Source organism: Falco punctatus (assembly GCF_963210335.1).
Source record: "Falco punctatus genome assembly, chromosome: 1".
Classification (NCBI taxonomy): Eukaryota; Metazoa; Chordata; class Aves; order Falconiformes; family Falconidae; genus Falco; species Falco punctatus.
In genome coordinates, this window is record NC_137580.1 from 19,660,772 (window position 1) to 19,678,461 (window position 17,690).

Sequence of the window (17,690 nt, forward strand, 5' to 3'; positions counted from 1 at the left end):
ATTGGCAGTCCAGGCTCTAACTGAATACATCAAACCAGTGAAAACTAGCACTGCTGTGGAGCAAGCAGCCCTGCTGTCCTCCCAACTTGCCTGCTTATTGCCATCTTACATTAGTAGAATTGCATGGTAAATCTGATCAGAGAAATTTCTGGCTAATGATTTTACTGGAGAACAGAAAAGATAACCATGCTTATTTTCCTGAAGTGAGAATATTTATCAGAGCTATTGTGTTCTTTGAGGAAAAATGCTTCTTTTAAAAAGTTTCTTTCTAATATCTTTGTTGCGAATCACTACTTTTTTGACTTTGATCAGCTTAAAGAAACTTACTTTACTCTCAGCTGGAAGGTTCTAAACCATTAAGTTACAATAAGATGATGCCAGGAACTTGCATGTGGATGAAGACAGGAGCATGAAAGGACACTCAACTGAACAGAGACTCTGAAAATTTGAATGGAGCAGGAAAAAGTGTCAGATGTGTAGTCTTGCTCAACTGAAATCAGAGTATAAACCTGGAAAACAGTGAGTAGAAGGGAGTGAACACTCTTAGCAACTGTTTGTAACAGTGCATCTGCTATGGAATTCCTATGCTTTGGGAATGGGGAAAAAAAAGGATAAATTAAGTGAGATTTCTTCCTGGCAGGATTCTTTTATTGGTTTTTTGAGGGGTTAGTTTCAGAGGACATCAGATGGATTCATTGGGGGTATAGTTTTAAGCTTTTGAAATAAGTACTGGGCTATAATACTTTTGTGATGAACAGACATGGAAGTGTGTTTTTATTGAGACTTTTGGTGGTGGTATGGGCTAACACAATGCGATGAACAACTAAATGGGAGAGCTTGCGTTTTCCCTGTAGTGTGGGGAATGTTTTCACAAGATTTGTGGTATTCAGTGAGGGGTGCATTTAGGTGCAGACCAGAAGACGTCCATTTGAAGTTTTGTAGTTTCATTCTGTTTTCAAGTAGGCTTGGATTGTTCCCTAAACAAGGATAGCAAATAGTAGCAGAGAGGACAGTGTGTCTCAGTCTGGTAGTGTGGGCTTAGAACATCCTCAGCCAAATTCCCAATAAAAAGCAAGCTCCAGAGCTGAACAGCTAGTTGTTTAAGACCTTGGATTACGGTTAGCATTTTGAGGAGTACTGCGTAGTCTTCACAGTATGAGTTTATGTAAAAATCTTTGTAGATCAACTGTGAGTTTGCAAGTTGCTGATTCTCGGTCAAGAAGAAAAAACCCATCTGTAGCTGAAGCTAGTTTGCTCTGGTAGAGTATCCATGGGAAATGATCTGTTTGAAGGGAGTGGTAGTGGTGGTAAGGATTTAGAAGGGAACATGCCCTAAATGTAAGGGAGATGTTGGAGGGAAAGGTGGAAATGCTTGAGGGCTGATGACATGAGCAAAGCAGAGGTGGACAGTTGAAAAGCACATGTAAGTAGGTGCAAACCCTTGTCCAGTGTTCAGCTGTCCAAGGCTCAGTTATGAAGCACAGATGCAAGTCCCTTGCTTAGCTTTGCTGAAAAAGTTGTTGAACTGAGTGTACATGTCATAAAGCTATGTAATAAAACAATAACTTTTTTTAGTTTTTTATAAGATAGTAATGGCAATTCACAGAGATAAGCTCAATTCAAGGCATGAGGGGAAAGATTTTTTTTTTTTTTTTTTTTTGCAAATTAGAAGATCACTATTAAAAAATACTGAATATCAGCCTGTTTCAAGGAGTGATGGGAAGCAGCCTTGCTCCATGTGTCTCATGAGTGCCAAGCCAGCAGAGACATGTGATGTGCCTACATCAAGGGGGTAAATATGTAACTTTTCATCTTGGCAATGTGTTAGTCCTGTCTATATGCGGATTACATGATTAGCTAATATAATGGTTGTATATGCTACTTGCAGAGTCTCTGAGTGTGGTAGAAGCTATTAAAACAAGTCATTCAGTAGAGGAGAAGACATACCTGAGAGATGATAGTAATATGCAGAGTGTTGAAGATGAGGACTAGATTTTTATTGCACAGGGGGAAAAAAAAATAAGTAGATGAGAGGATTTAGTAGAGCTGGTGACAGAGATGGCATAGGAAGATAATCATGGCAAGCTATATTTTTAGACAGAAGAGGGATGATCTGAGTGTTAGAAAAGTTGGGAATATTTAGAAACTATTTAGGGAGTTGTTTTGGGAATGGGACAGCATCTAAATGCGCAGGGCAGAAGGCTGGAAGAGTGAAAGCTCCCCTTTTGGTGCTTCTCTGGGTGGAAGTGGTGGAATGGAGCACGAGTTCTGCCAGGGTCAGGGGGAGCATTGGGTGCACAGTTCAGTTCCATAAAACTTAATTGATGAGAACAGGAGGAGGTTTTCCTGAAACAGTAGGAAGAGGAGGGTTAGAATAATGTCTTTCTGCATCCTGGTTAGCAGCTTAGATCTCATGTTTAGTTTAAGGTTTTCAAAGCTATGGGTTTTCAAAGCAGCTTCTATATGTTGTAATGAATTCTGATTAACAGCAGCATTCTGAAGCTGATATCTTTCTGAGAAGTAGAGTCTTAATGCAGAAACACGACTGGGGGTTAGATTGTATATATTCCTCCAGAAACATTCGTATAACCATTTCTTTTATTTCTGTCTCTACTGAAACTCCTGATATGACTGACACCTCTAAACTGTGTTCCAGGAGTCTTGCTGGAAATTCAAGCCATTGTTAGCTTCCTCTGTTGAAGCTCCAGTGAAGCTAATGGTCTATGAAATTACCTTAAAAATCTCTGGTGATTTGAGATGAGAAAGAATCCATGCTATTAATATTTAGTTAATAATTTATTGCAAGTGGCTCTAGTTCCTCAAAACTGTCAAGATGTGAAGTCCTGCTCAAATGTTATGCAGATTTTCTCTGAGCCTGTAATAGATTCTGATTTCAATTACTATCTCAAACACTGCTATTAGGATGTGGTACTCTCTTCACCAGTTTCTGATTACTGCTACTTGTAGGGGTATTGTTTCCTGTTCTGGGATTTCTGGGTTTTGCTCTGTCTTGCCAAAAGTGGTGATTTTTGTCTTACTGACTTGTCTGTAAACAGCTGCAGTGATTAGAGCTGCCTCATTCAGACTTCATTTTATAGAGTTATGAATATATCTGTTTTAAAAAAAGGTACTTAAATATTTAGGATGCTTGCCTTTAAAAAAAAAGAAATCATACTGCGTGGAGTAAATCAGTGTTTAATCCTTGACTGGATGTAACTGTAGGTGGAGCTTGGTGCATTTCCTCAGACTGAGCAGAACTAATGATAAAGTAGATCTTCACCTTGGATTCAGCAATGGATCTGTAACCCTGTACTAAGTATGTCTGGAGGAATAAATAAGAGTGTAGTTATCTGCTCTCCTCCAGAGTCGCATACTGTCTTACTATGAGAGTTCAACCCCCCACAACCTTTCAACACATCAGTACAACAAAACTTGGTCATTCAAAACCACTAAAACCTGATTCCTTTCATTTCTAGAAATATAGGCTACTGATCCTGCAAGTCAACCTGAGATACCAGTTGTTTTGCTGCAGAAGTGCTGTCCCACAAGCCAGGATTGTTTTTGAGAAGGTTTAAGAGTATTTTTGTGTAACATGTACATTCTTAAAAGGCTGTATAATTTTAGTAGAGATACAAACAAACTTCTAGAAGTTGCAACTGCACCCTGTATTAGGGTGTTTAAAGCGCAAACCAAGACTTGAAAGTTGTCTGCGGCCTGAAACATGTTACTTGAAATTTGTTGACAGATCAGCCTCCTGTGGAATACAAAGCTTTTTACGAAAAACTCTTAGTTCCTTACATTTTCCCATTATTGTTCTCAGAGCAGAAACTTTTGCTTATTTCTTATTCTTTGGGATGAGAAACATCCAACATCATCCATTTATGTCACTTGCTGGTGAAAAATGGGAAAACCTCAACTTGGAATGTTCTCGCTTAAAAAAACCCCAAAACTATTTTGAGCCATATCAAAAGAAACAACTTCAGAGATTCAGTAATGGTGTACAAGTGTTTGTGGTTTTTTGAAGCAGCACTGTGTAGCTGGTCAGCAGAAACATTCTGTGTGTTGGGAGTAAGGGGGATGCTTGGATATCTTCACTTTATTTTTCTCTAGTCTGTTCTTGTTTGCAAAGGTGCTCACATTCAGATAAGAACATAAAAACTCTTGGTGCCAGTACAAGTCCTTCCCTTCCTTCATGTACTTGTTCCTACATAATTGCTGATCTCTAGAATTACCACTTTCAGGCCTAAATTCCAGGTCAGCACAGTGTCAGTCCATCCACTTCTTCTGTTGCTAACAGAAAATACCTTGTTTTATGGAGCATAGCCAGTTTTTTTTACAGATGTCTTTTTATTAAGCACCTGGATAGAAATATGTAATTAAGATCAGCTACTGAAGACTATGTCTGTCTTGATTTCAAAGATCCTGTTCATGTTCAGAAAGCCTTAATCTATTTCTTACACACACTGACCACAACTTTTCCCTTTTCATCCAAAATAAATCCTTGCAGCTACATATAATGCTGGCCTATAACGTTTCTGGTCCTATTGCACAGTGCCTTACCATATTTTCTTTGAGAGTTGTTTTTTTTAGTATAATCCAAGTTAGCCTCCTATGAATTTGCTTTGATGCCTAATTCTGTTCATGATTTTTCTTTCTTTTCCATCTATAAACCTGGCTGCTTGTACTATCACTGTTCAAGCAGTTCTTGTGGGTGTGATGTTTTTTTCCACTTGTTACTAAGAAATTATGACATGACTTGGAAAATTGCATATCTTGGAGTTTTTTACCTGTGAATTTATGTATATTTCTCTTTGTGTGATGGTAACAGTGAAAATTAAAGTTAAATACAAAGTTAGCATGAAACAGTCATTTAAAATATTGTCACCATTTTCTGATGCAATCTTACATTGTTTGCTTAGGAATGTATGTAAGCAGTGTAGTTGACTGGTTACATACTGTTGTGCCATATGGTTAGTTTATGAAAAGGACTCTATCCTAAATGACATAATATTTTCCTTTCCTATAGGAAAACTTGTTTTAAGTTTCTGGTTGAAATCTCTTTATAAAAGCTTTCTAGTTTTTGTTTACTTTTTCCAATAACAGCACTATTTTTTTTCTAAATTAATCACACTAAGGTTTCTTGGGATTCTGTCTTGTCAGGTAAGTTTACTGTTCCCTTGCTCATGGTCCTTCTCTCTATCTCTAATCTTTTCCAAACATGCATAATTAGTCTGCAGTTTTTCAGCTAAGGCTTTAACAGTCCCTCATGAAATAAATATTAGTCTTTCCTGACAGTTATATCTTTGTTTGCTCTCACTGCCAGAATACAAGTGCCTTTGGATGCTTAACTTTCTCCTTGTACAGAATTCACGATGTATGAGTGTAAATGTGTACTTTTGTGCCTCTTAGTAAATGGGAAATTCTGGTTTTCAGACTTGAAATGATTTTTTTCCTACCTCTTAAACTTACAGCTTTAATCACATTCAATTTCTTACTTAGAACATCTTTCCCCCCTACCCCCAAGCAAAGCCTTAATTAAATAATTTAAAATTTAAGGCAAGTTGTCCACAATTTCCTTGTTATGTCTTGCAAATACATGAGAAAGTTTTCAGACTTTTGAGTGCACTTGTAGCTGATTTGTAAATCCATTTCATTTTCCCATCTGAAATAGGTGTCCTTGCTACTTGTCTTTATGCCACCTTGAAAGTATTCTACATACAACATTACAGGATCAGTTTTCCAATAGCATCACAGGTGTACTGTTTTAATATACTTTCTACTTCAACAGTTTGTTCAAGTAAATATTCTACAACTGTGCTGTATATTCCAGCACTGAAGAATGCATTCTTGCCCAAATAAAATAAAGCAGGAAGTACATTGACTTATGTATCCATCCCTCTGGAGGGGTAAAAGTTTGAATGCTTTTTTTTTTTTTTAATGTTGTGCAAGCCAGTCTTTTTGCAGGCAGTTATTTGCTGATGAAGTTACAAGACTAATATTCACTAATCACAAATAGCAAATTAGTTGCCACACAACTATTTTAAGAAAAATAAATCTGTAAAAGAAAAAAGTCAATAGATCTTCTTAAACATTTTGTTTTAACATAACTTTGCTTTATAAATACGTTTTTAGGCTGTAAATCTTCCTGACTCCCTGAAGCTGTGACTCCATCTAGCAAAGCTGGTCTTGGTCATCTTGCAGTGGAGCTCTTTCTATTATGAATATCAAATGTATTTTTTACTTTGCTCATACCTCTCAGAACTTACTGATTTAAATCCTCATTGCAGTGATTATCATAAGAAAGAAGCATTTGCTTCAGAGGTCAAGTTTGAGAGAGTGAGAAGGGGGCCTGAAGGTTTCTTAAATTTTTATAGAAAGACAATTCGCAAACCTGTGCTTCTGCTTGCCAATAGCCAGGCAGCTAAGCCCCTGCTGGCAGACAAAGTCAGGACCAAAATTCTTCCTGACAGAGTAAGAAGTAGAGTTTATGAATAACAGAAGCTCCAGTAAAAAGCAAACCTGCATGACTACTATTATTTGCAGCGCAGTCTGAAGTAAAAAATTCAACAGAGGTGTGATGAAAGGCTAGCAGTGTGAATACTGTAAAGTTTATTGGTCAGGTTGGAGCTTATATGCTTTCTGCTGTGGAGCAGATTAGATTTCAAGATAGATGGGGAGGAGGAGATATAACTGTAGTAAGAGAAGTGTCCTAATCAATATATATGGATTGGGATCTAGATGGAGGCAGTCTCTTTGTATGGAAACGTGTGCCCATAATGAAATGTCTGAGTAGATAACATAAAATTGGGTAATAATTTTTTAAAAAAATACAAGAACAAAACAAACTGCTGTACTGTGAAAGGTTTGCTCTACAAATCAGCTTTAACAAGCTTATGAATTGCTTACTCTTCATCTTAAATGTCTTTCCCAGGTGCCCAGATTCTGCTGTGAAGGGTGAGAAAGCTGCTAACTGGCCTGTGTTGGATTCACTCAGTTAAGAGGCTGAATTATAATTCTCAGTTTGTATGAGGGCTACTAATATTCCAGTGACATCCCCAGGAACCTTGCGCTTTCACAGAGTCACTGAGCTCTCTAGTTACCTATTGCTTATGATCATTTTTTCCTAACGATCACCTTGTTTAGTGGGAAGTTGAGATTTGATTTCTGCCTTTTGCCTTGCTCCTTTCTTTTTTTTGCCTCATCAGTTTGTTTACTTTTTCACTTAGTTTCTGTCCCTTTTTTTCTTTTGCTTTCCCTGAAGCAGTTCCTTGAGTTCCCTGTGACCCCCTGATCTCTTATACAGATTAGAATAACCAGGCAATGAATTTTGATGAAGTGAAGCAGTCTTGTGTTTCAGAATTTGTATTCAATCAAGGCTGACTGTGAGATGTATGAACTGCATTTCCAGTCCTTATTTCAAGCTGTCTGCAGCCTCGGAAAGACCTTGCCCACTGGGCTTCCATATGGGAAGAAAACCTGCGATTATTGAGACACCTGCCCTTACCTAACAGAAGGTTTGCATGTGTTGGGGAGCTGGATATCCACTAAGAGGAGTGCATGCAGCTGTCAGGCAGATGCTTGGCATCAGGCCTGGGTGCAGCTGTAATGACAGTAGAGGTGGTGAGATGGGGCAGTATGGAGAGATGTGCAGTGATGCATGATGGGGGCCAAGCTAGGCAGCACTGGTAGAGTTGTTAAACCCCCTGTGGTAAAATAGATCGGCTCCACTTCACATAGTTGGCATAAACAAAGAGCCTTTCCATCTGGTCCAATGAGTATGTGAAGAAAACGTAACTTGCATCAGCTCAAGCTTCCAGGTGCTTATTAATGCTCTCTTCGTGGTAGCTTGTGTGTATCATAGTATAATATAATAATAATAATAATAAATACTATAATACAAAGAACAATAACAAAATACTGTTTCTGAATTTGAATTTTTATATTTCTATTGATATTCTATTTCTAATGCTATTTATTGACATATTTCTATTTACATATTCTCTTTCTTTGACTTTACATATTTAATTCCTAGGAAGTAAGGCTTCTCAATGATGTGCCAGCTGCTCTGGGAGACCTGATTTTTCTTGCTCCAAGTAACAAGTGTTGATGTCCATTTTCATTGTACAGATGACAGCTGAACTATGGCTAATAAAAAGGTGCAGTAACTTTCTTCTGGGAGTCTGTAAAATACATTCTGTGCAGTGCATTGTGTGTGATAAGGGAAACATAATGCTCTTCTGCTTCTAACATGTGGTTTCCAAAGACACATCTGTTAAGCACTCAGCTGTTCTTGGGTTTGGTCCGTAGCTGGAGCCTTAAGGGCCATGCAATTTGAGAACAAATGGCCAGAAAATACATAGTATCTCCATGGGTAAAGGATAAAAATATATCCTACTAACTATCATATTAAAGCTGTGTCCTCAGTCAGACTTGAATTTCAAAGATCAGATTTGTGGCAAAAATGTCTGAAAAATGTCTTGACCTGCGGCAGCTCGGTCTGGCTGTGTTGTGGCCTCACTCCGGCTGCAGATGGCACCGTTGCTGCACACCAGAAGCAGTCCTGGGCTTGCTCTTCCAGTCACCTTATTCCTAAGAGAATTGTTACCCTACAGACTTCTGAAAGCATGTATTTGATTATAGGATTTGATAAGGGTTTGATAGAGCTCCCCTCTCCCTAGAATTAGTATTAGGAAGAAACATGGAGAGAGATGTGGGTTTTTTTCTCCTCCCCGCTTTGTGTGATGATGCCTTTGAAATGCATTGGTTACACAGCTTTTTTTCTCTGATAGTGCTAATAAAGACTGGGTCTGTTATTTTGGTTCCCAGTGAGAGCTGTATGTGTCAAGGAATTTCTTAAAGGTTTTCCATATTGTCATCTTCGGAGTTTCTGTGATGTGTTCTGTGATAATGCTAACAAGTCTAGTATAGCCATGATGTATTATGGAGGATGCTGAAGTTGAAAGCCTACGCTTTTCTGATAATGTCAGTTTAAACATCTAAATCCATTCTTGAAACTTTAAAGTGGTGTTTTTCCCTGCAGAAAGAGGATGTCACTAGCAGGAAAGGGAATGGGTCTGCTCTGGTATGAGGGAGGGTGCAGTATGAGGTCCTTTGGGCTTACCCATGGCCTGAAACAGTGAGAGGATGAAAACCTTAACTAAGGAGTTAATGCTGATGAGTGACCACAGGTCAATGGTGTAAGCAATCCAATAGAAATTGGCTTTATTGGTTTTTTTGAATCTTACCTGAGATGTTTTAAGTTTTCCTTTCTGAGAGGAACATCTGAAAGTCTTCCCCTTTGCTCGGGTGAACTTCTGTTTTCCAAAACAAACAAATACCACCCTTAGGTCTCTCTGTCTTTTTGGCAACTCATTTCCAGACTCCCTGGAGTGTACTAAAAGACCTATTGTAGGATTACTATATGTAGTCATCCTGCTTCCCAAATCTGATGATATAGTTGAGGGAAGCCAAAGGGGAGATGGGGGGCAGGGGGTGGGTGGGTGGGGGATGTGGAATAAAGAGTTGTTTGTTAGCAATCAGGAGGAACCATTGTTCTGAAATGGTGACCTTAAAAATGCAAGGGGACTCAAAATGATCTGTTTTTATTAGTCTCCATAGATATTCACTAAAACATGCACAAAAAAAGCCTATCAAATCTCAAAGGGAGCGGGGAACATCACAAATTTTTTTTAAAAAAACCCCTAACAATACCCTTATATGGGGAAACAAATATAGTAGCTTGTCAAGATCAGCTGTAAAATACAAGTCTTGCCATAGGGACAGAAGTTAAAGCTCCACAAATACTAGGGCAAATGAACAAATTATTATTTGAACCTGTTAAGAGTTCAATGGAGGATAAGAATCCTGGTTATCCAAGGCAGCAAAAACCATGAGAAAAAGTGGGAAGTCTTTGAAATAATTTGCACCATTCTCATGAAATTATCAAGTTCTTCAAAGAGTTGTTGATGTATGTTTATAAAGTCTGAAGTGGAATAAAACTACTTTACTGATGAGGAGCACAGAAGGACATAGCCACAAAAATGGTTTGTTTTGTTTGTTTGCAAAGTAACCTGAAGAGGCAAAGGAACTCTCTGAGTTTACAGTGATCAGATATTTTGAACAAAATAGTTGATAGTCACATGAAAAACAAGGCAAGCACTTTTTGTTTGTTTTTTAAAGAACATATTAAGGAAATGTTACTGTTCTTAGCATGTGGTCTTTTCCTCTCCAAAGTAAACTTACACAGGTTTGAGTTTAAAGAGAAAGATATCAGGAAAGCCAAGCCATTCATTAATTCATCAGCTATAAAGAGGATCCAAACTACAGCCACCAATAAAAGAAGCTTTAGTCCTGCTAGTTTGTCTTGGTACAAATTTGGGTGGGATGTTCTTGGAAAGCAATATTTCAGTTTGTCACAGTTGCATGTTCCAGGTAATGGTTATGGGCAATGCTGTTTTTTGTTGTTACTGCTTTTGCAGTAGCCTTTTTATTACTTCCTGTTTTTTAATATATTTTGGAGCTCACAAATCACGGAGACCTTTTAAAATCAAGTCCAACTGTAAACATAGCACTGCCAAGCCCACCACTCAACCGTGTCCCTAAGTGCTGCGTCTGCACATCTTTTAAATATCTCCAAGGGTGGTGACTGAACCACCTCTCTGGACAGCCTGTTCCAATGCTTGACCACCCTTTCTGTGAAGCATTTTTTCCTAATACCCAACCTAAACCTCCCTTGGCACAACTTGAGGCTATTTCCCTTTGTCCTGTCACTTTTACTAGGGAGAAGAGATGGACACCCACCTGCCTACAGCCTCCTTTTGGGTATTTGAAGGGAGTGGTAAGAGAGACAATACTTCTGGAGCTTTTCTTCCTAGAAGCTGTGCTGCAGTTGTCAGTATCTGGCTCTTTGTCTGACAGATGACCCTGAGGTATTGAGAAACTACGTCTGCATAGAATACATGAAGCCTTATTCTAAACAGTTTTGATTTAACTCATCCATGCAGAATAACTTAGTTACTGATTCTAGGAAATGTAAAATGACTGCCTTGTAGGGATTATGTTTGGACATGTTATAGGCTGTTACTACTGCTGTCATAGTTGTAATGTATAAATCAGTCACATAAAACATTTCAACTCCATCTGAGACCAAAGTAATGTTTTTGTATTAACTGTATACTGGGTAAATAGACCCTGTGTGATATATGTGCTATATTTTTTTATTAAGTAATCTATATATTATACTGATGTGTGTGTATATCCTAAAGAATATATCCTAAACTTTTTCTCCCATAAAGCCAGGATTTGAGCCACAAGAAAGATAACACACAAAGCCCTCTTACTTCCCCTTGTCTTGGTTTAACCCCAGCTGGTAATTAAGTACCATGCAGCCGTTCACTCGCTCCCCTGGTCACCCAGAGGGTGGGGAGGAGAATTGGAAAGGAATATAAAACTCAAGGGTTGAGATAAGAACAGTTTAATAATTGAGATTAAAATAAAAAGAGTAATAATAATAGTAAGTTATAATGAAAAGGAGTGAGAAGGGGAGAGGAATGAAATCTAAAGGGAAGGGGGAAAAGAAAATTAGTGAGGCACAATACAACTGCTCACCCCCCGGCCAACCAATGCCCAGCCAGTCCCTGAGCAACAGTCAGCAGCCCTGGCCAACCCCCCAGGTGTATATACCAGGCGTGACATCCCATGGTCTGGAGTACCCCTTTGGCTAGTTTGGGTCTCCTGTCCTGGCTGTGTCCCCTCCAAATTTTCTGTGTCTCTCCAGTCCTCTCAGTGGCAGGGCCTGAGAAACTGAAAAGTCCTTGACCACACTGTTCCCACACCAAATCCAAAACACAGCATTACACTAGCCCCCAAGAAGAAAATTAATTCTATCCCAGCTGAAACCAGGACACTCATATGTAAACTAGTTACAGATGTATTCCAAATATAAGTGGAGACATTTTAAATTTGATTTTTTTTTTCAATTTTAATTAGCAGCAGAAGTCCTTTCTATGTAAACTTTCTAATGGCAGTTAAACCTATATGATTTTAAAGGCTATGCACTAGATTATGTTTTCTTTGGTTTTTTTTTTTTCTTTGATCATATGCATGAGACTCTGTGTCAGCCAGCACTGTTGTTTCTTGGAGTGGAACCCACCCATAGAAAGTGAGCAGCCTCCTCGCCAGAGTGCTCGCTCAGCTGGTCTGAACTCTTTACTCCTATCTGGAAAGTCTCTTCAGTGTCAGAAATAGGCACCAGGAAGCTTTGGGAGTGTCCTTTTTCTAGCTTTCCTCCTAATTTTCTATTCAGTTGTTGTCCTAAGCATAAAGGCAGCACATAAACCTCCCAGTTGTATCGTGGTTGTAAGTCTTTTGTGGGTGGCCAGCAGCTAAGCACCTGCACAGCCACTTGATCGCTTCCCCCCAGCGTGCTCCCCCTAGTCTTTATTGCTGAGAATGATGTTTTTGGTAAGCTTTGGTAAGTTTTCTATCCAGAAACATCTAGTTAGACATGCCATTAGGACCTTACCTTCTGCTGTTTTTTCAGGCTCTTCCTTGCACAAAATACAGCTTATGGCAATGGTTCAGCAAGTATGGGTCCTTTTAGGGGGAAAACTGATTGCTCAGGTACAACCTATTAGAGGTGTTTTCCTGGCACAATCCTCAGGATCTGTGAGGACAGAATACAACTTTGCGGTAGAGTTAAGACTGAAGCATGAATCACAGCCCTAATTCTTATTTTAGGTGTGCTGTTTAGTGTGATGTGATGAAAAAATGGCCAACCCCCCTCTGCTTTTGTGCTTGTTTAAGAGTCTCTTTGTCTAGACTGGATTGTGTAGTGAGGACAAGGTTTACAAGCAGTTACATTACCTGTTATTGCTTTGTAAAGATTTGTATTGTCTTGGCCTTCCTGCTCCTCCTGAAGAATGAAATAAGGGCGAAGTGATAATTTAAGGGGTTCTACCAAAGAAATAAGGGGCAGTCCTTAAAAGCTAAAGTGAATCAGCCTAGGTCACTCCTATAGATCGCAGCACAGGCATGTAGGACTTGGCTGCTTGCACCATGTAGGGCATTCTTTGGAAGCTGACTTGTAGCACAGGGATGGGGTGAGTTGGCTTAATTTCTGCAGCAATTAACTACAGTGCACTGGCTGCTAGTCAATAAGCAATGTAAGTTATTATACCTGGTGTACTTGAATCTTTCAAAGCAGGTGAGTGCTAGGTCAGTGATACACGTCGGCACTGTTTGTGAGTAAATATGTCCTCTACTAAGGCTGTAAATCATACTGATTTTTCAGAGAATAGGAAAAATTAGGTACTGAAATGTAATTTCTGTTTGAGATCTCTGTACCAAAGATGGTTTTCAAATGTCAATTAACCCTTCTGTCAAGTGAGATGTGATTTTTTTTTCAAGAAGGGGAGATACAGAGGGAGGTGGAAGGGGGAATAATTATTTTTTTAATCCAACACAGTAGTTTTGAGTTCATACTTTGTTCAGACAGTATTCAATAAAAAGGGCCTTAAGCAAAACTGTAATAAGAATACTAGTATGTCATCATATCTGATGACAACAGCTATATGCAGAACATCTGTGTAGCTTTCAGGGATAGGTGTGATTGGTAAAAGATGGGTATGAAACCTGAATTACGAAAATAAAGTGAGATAAAACATCCTTCCTGGTATTAGCATGGAACTGAGGCAGAGCTGATGATTGATTTTGTTCCTCTTTCTGTATTGGGAGTCTGAAAAGGGGGGTAGCGCTTCTTCTGCTTACTATCATTACATAAAAAGTAAAAGCCATCACAAATTTTTTGGGCTCGTTCATTAAAAGTTGATGCCTAAATTTGACTTGTATTTCCCATTGATCTGTATGTACTTGGTTCATTCACTGTTCAAATTACTGTCTAGCAGCTGAATAGGTCACAACTTAAAGGATAGCACTGCACAAGCAGGCTTCTGCTCAGACATTAACTTTTTTTTTCATGTTTTCAAAACTGTTTGTAACATGCTTCTTAGGAAGGGTAAGCAAAGATAGGGGAGGGTGTTTGCACAGGATTTTGGCTGATGCATCTCTAGTGACACCTTGTGGGATGTTTCACAAATTTCGCTGTAACTCATTTTTGAGGAAGAAATAAACTGAAAGCCTTGCTGGGCAAGGGTATGGTTATAGTCACTGTCTATAGTTTTTCAGGATTGTCTTTGTAACTTGTAGCTAGTAGACAGGATGAAATACACAACATCAAAGATGCTGTTTGGCAACTAAGGACAGCAGGGAACTGAAAGATGATTCTTTGTTGTCAAATTTTAAGGTGACTGTTGTTTCCTTCAGTGTAGTTTCTGGAACTACAACGTTATTTATGAGCCAAATCTTCGAGTTTAGAACTAGGATTTCATATCTGACAAAGCAAATTATTTGAATAAGTAGTTAATCAACTCAGCTAAGCAGAAATTTAGCAATTTGGATTTTCATTGCTATAGAAATGCCATTTCTTTATACATTACAAGTAAAAAATACTAGACTGTTTGTTCCAATCTAAGTTGATTTCATTGTTGATGTTCTCTACTGTTGTTTCTTGGAATAATTTATGCTTTAACTCCAGCATAAAGTCTTCTTTTCCACTTTTTTAATTGGAATGCTGGAAGGAGACAGCCATACAAACTTGCCTTTGGATGAACACAAAGCTGAAATATTTGCATGTTGCTTTTTTATATTTTAACCAGTTCAGTTTAAAGTCTGAAGCTACCTCCTCAAGACATCCTTAAACATCATCAAAGTGATTTCTCCATTTTCCTCAACATACAATATTACTTAGATGAAAAAGTCCATATTTACTCTTACAGTCCAGAAATGGATTTGAGTTTCCTCAGGTGTTAGTCAGGACTGTGCAATTCATTACGCACTGACAATGTTTACAGGCATCTAGCAACCCGTTCCTCTCTTGAATTGTCTGATCTTGTACTTGGGCCTTCCAACAGACTTAGCAGGTTGGTGTACTCCGTGGGTGTGCTGAGTACCATGCCTTAGACATTTTGCTGTTACTAGAGAGGCAATTGGGATGGAGACTCTGTAGCCTGGTAGACAGGACTTTTGCCATTAGTACTACAAGGCTGTAGGTGTCGTACTGGCCTGACAATGGAGTGCCTCAGGGCTTGTCTGGCCTTTAGCTAGCTCTTACTGTGGATGTTGCTTAATAGCTAGGCAATTGTTTATTCCTGATGTATCCGAGCTTTGCTCTGTAAAAACTCTTTATATAATATCTGAGAACCTAGATGCAAATGTTTAAGAAACAATAATCCTTTATGTTAGTTGGAATGGGTGAACTGTGTTGTAATTTGAAACTTAAACTGGTAGCTGAGTAGGAGAGAGCTGTGTTAAAAAAACTCAGGGGGACCCCCAACACCAGTGGTGAACTCCCAATGAGGAACTTGAGATGTTGCTGATAAGATGCCATACCACCCTGGTGTTTCAGCATGAAGACAACTGGTGCTGTTGCCTTCAGGACCCAAAGAGCGAGTATAATGCCAGAGGAAGAACATAAGTAGGTACTAGGAAGTTTGTATACGTAAATCTTAACTGTATTATTAACCATAAGTGTAAGTGGACTAATAACAGTAACTTGTGTTTTAGATAGACTGCTAAGACTTCAATTAGAGTAGCTGGATTTTAGACTGATAGCATATACAATACTCTTTATAGAACAGCTGAAAGTAATTACTGTTCTTACTGAATTTTTTGGTTATACAATCAATCCTCTGGTCTTGTTCCATGGAACAAAAAAAGTGCCAAAACATTTAACTGGTCTTTCACAAACAGCAGTTAAAATGGAAACTCTGTAAACAGCCTCCTGGCTTTTGATTTTTGACAGACTTCTGCTCCCGCGCCTGCCCCCGGCCCCCCCGGCCCAAGGTGAAAGGATAAAGTCATTTGATGCAACTTCCCGATGCAAACCAAGCTACTAATTCAACCAGACTTCAAATTAGACTGGTCTTCTAATGACATATTCTCAGTGAAGAGTGACAGATGTAATGCATCAGATTTAAGTGGGTCCTGTAATCATATAACTGACACAGAAGCTTATTTTTTCCCTGAAACATGAAACACAACACAGACAAGCACAAAAAAAACCCTAGATGAAGAAATACTTGATTGTTCAAAGCACTTTGGCATGCTTCTTCAATTTTGTTTCCTTGGTTTCTGCTACACCAAGGAAGAGTAACTTCCTTTTCATTTCTTCAGCTATGAAGTGGAGTACCTCAGCAGCTTGAAAAATAATGACTATCACAGTTTGATCTTGTCTAGCTACATGCCATTGAAGTTCTTGCTAGATTTGGAGGACTAACGGTAGTCTTAAATTGAAAGTTGCCCTTTTCTTCTGCAGGGCCCGTGAGCAATATGAAAAATAAGTTAGATGCTTGTTCCTGCTCCAGTGAGGGTAAATAGTGAACTTCACTACCATGCTGTAGATGCAGGACAGGGCATGGTAGGACAAGAGGGCTGGAGAAGATGCAAAGATGCTCAAAATCCAAGTGCACACAACTGACGAGGCAAAGCTGGGCAGCAGAGAGAACAAGGTGAATGGTAAAACCAATTGTTATTTTTTCTGCAGGCTAATATTTGAGAAAACGAATGTTTTGCTGAGCCAAGTCTGTTGCACCCCAGAAAGACCAGAGTCCTGTACGCTGGTGGCATACCTGCATACAACGAGAAAATATCTATTGTAAGTCCTTCTTTAAAAAATAACTGTTAGTAAAGAATAAGGTTGATTGTGGTAATAAAGTATTAAGAGAAATACTGTGTTTTCACTGAACATGCCTTCTGAATTTCTGTTTCATTTGCTTTTTTCTTATACAGAGAGCATTTTTCTGCTCTCTGCTGTTATTTCTGGGTAATTTGGTACTAAGTTTTGTGGTATTTTTTTTTTCTTCACAATGTGTTGGCCTCTCCTTTGGCAAAACAAGTCTTTGCTTCATTATGTAAAATGCATTTGGGTTGGCTGACTTAGAAGTCAGTATCTGGTCCATAGTTAATACCAGGAAAAAAACATAGTGATGTAATTTATTCAAAGCTTACATGAAATGGTCTCTCTGAGATTATTTTAACATATTATCTCCTTAATAAATGCTAATATTTTCTGTGAAGGAAATATTTTCATAATTAATTTTCTTTTCTTGCAGTGCTTTGAGGATAACTTTGATGTTGTCTTCAGTACAGCTCTGAAAACTGCTGCAAACCCTGGAAACATGAGTGTCAGCCTGTTAAAGGGTTGGTCCCTCCAGTTGTTTGTTTTACATGCTAAGTACACTGAAAATGTCTCTTAAATGCCTGCTGTTGATGCTAAATGGGGGCATGAGAAACATAGTGCAAAAGGGGAACTGAAGAATAGCAGAATTGCTTTTTAATGCTTGAATCAATATATGATATCTCTGGGGTAATCAGTGTAACTGAACTAAAAATGCAATGGGCAAATTTATCTTGATTTCTGTAGTGAATGGTATGTTTTATATTTAGATGTTAAACAAATACACACGCTCATGCTCCTTCTAGTGAATGTGTATCTGGTATTCAGTCAATTCAGTTTGCTTGTTTGATTATAAGCTTTTTCCAAGAGTTAGCCAGATGAATGGCATGCATAGGAATTCATTGCTTCCCAGAAATATGCTAAAAATAAGCTACAAAGATACACTTTGTCATGTGTT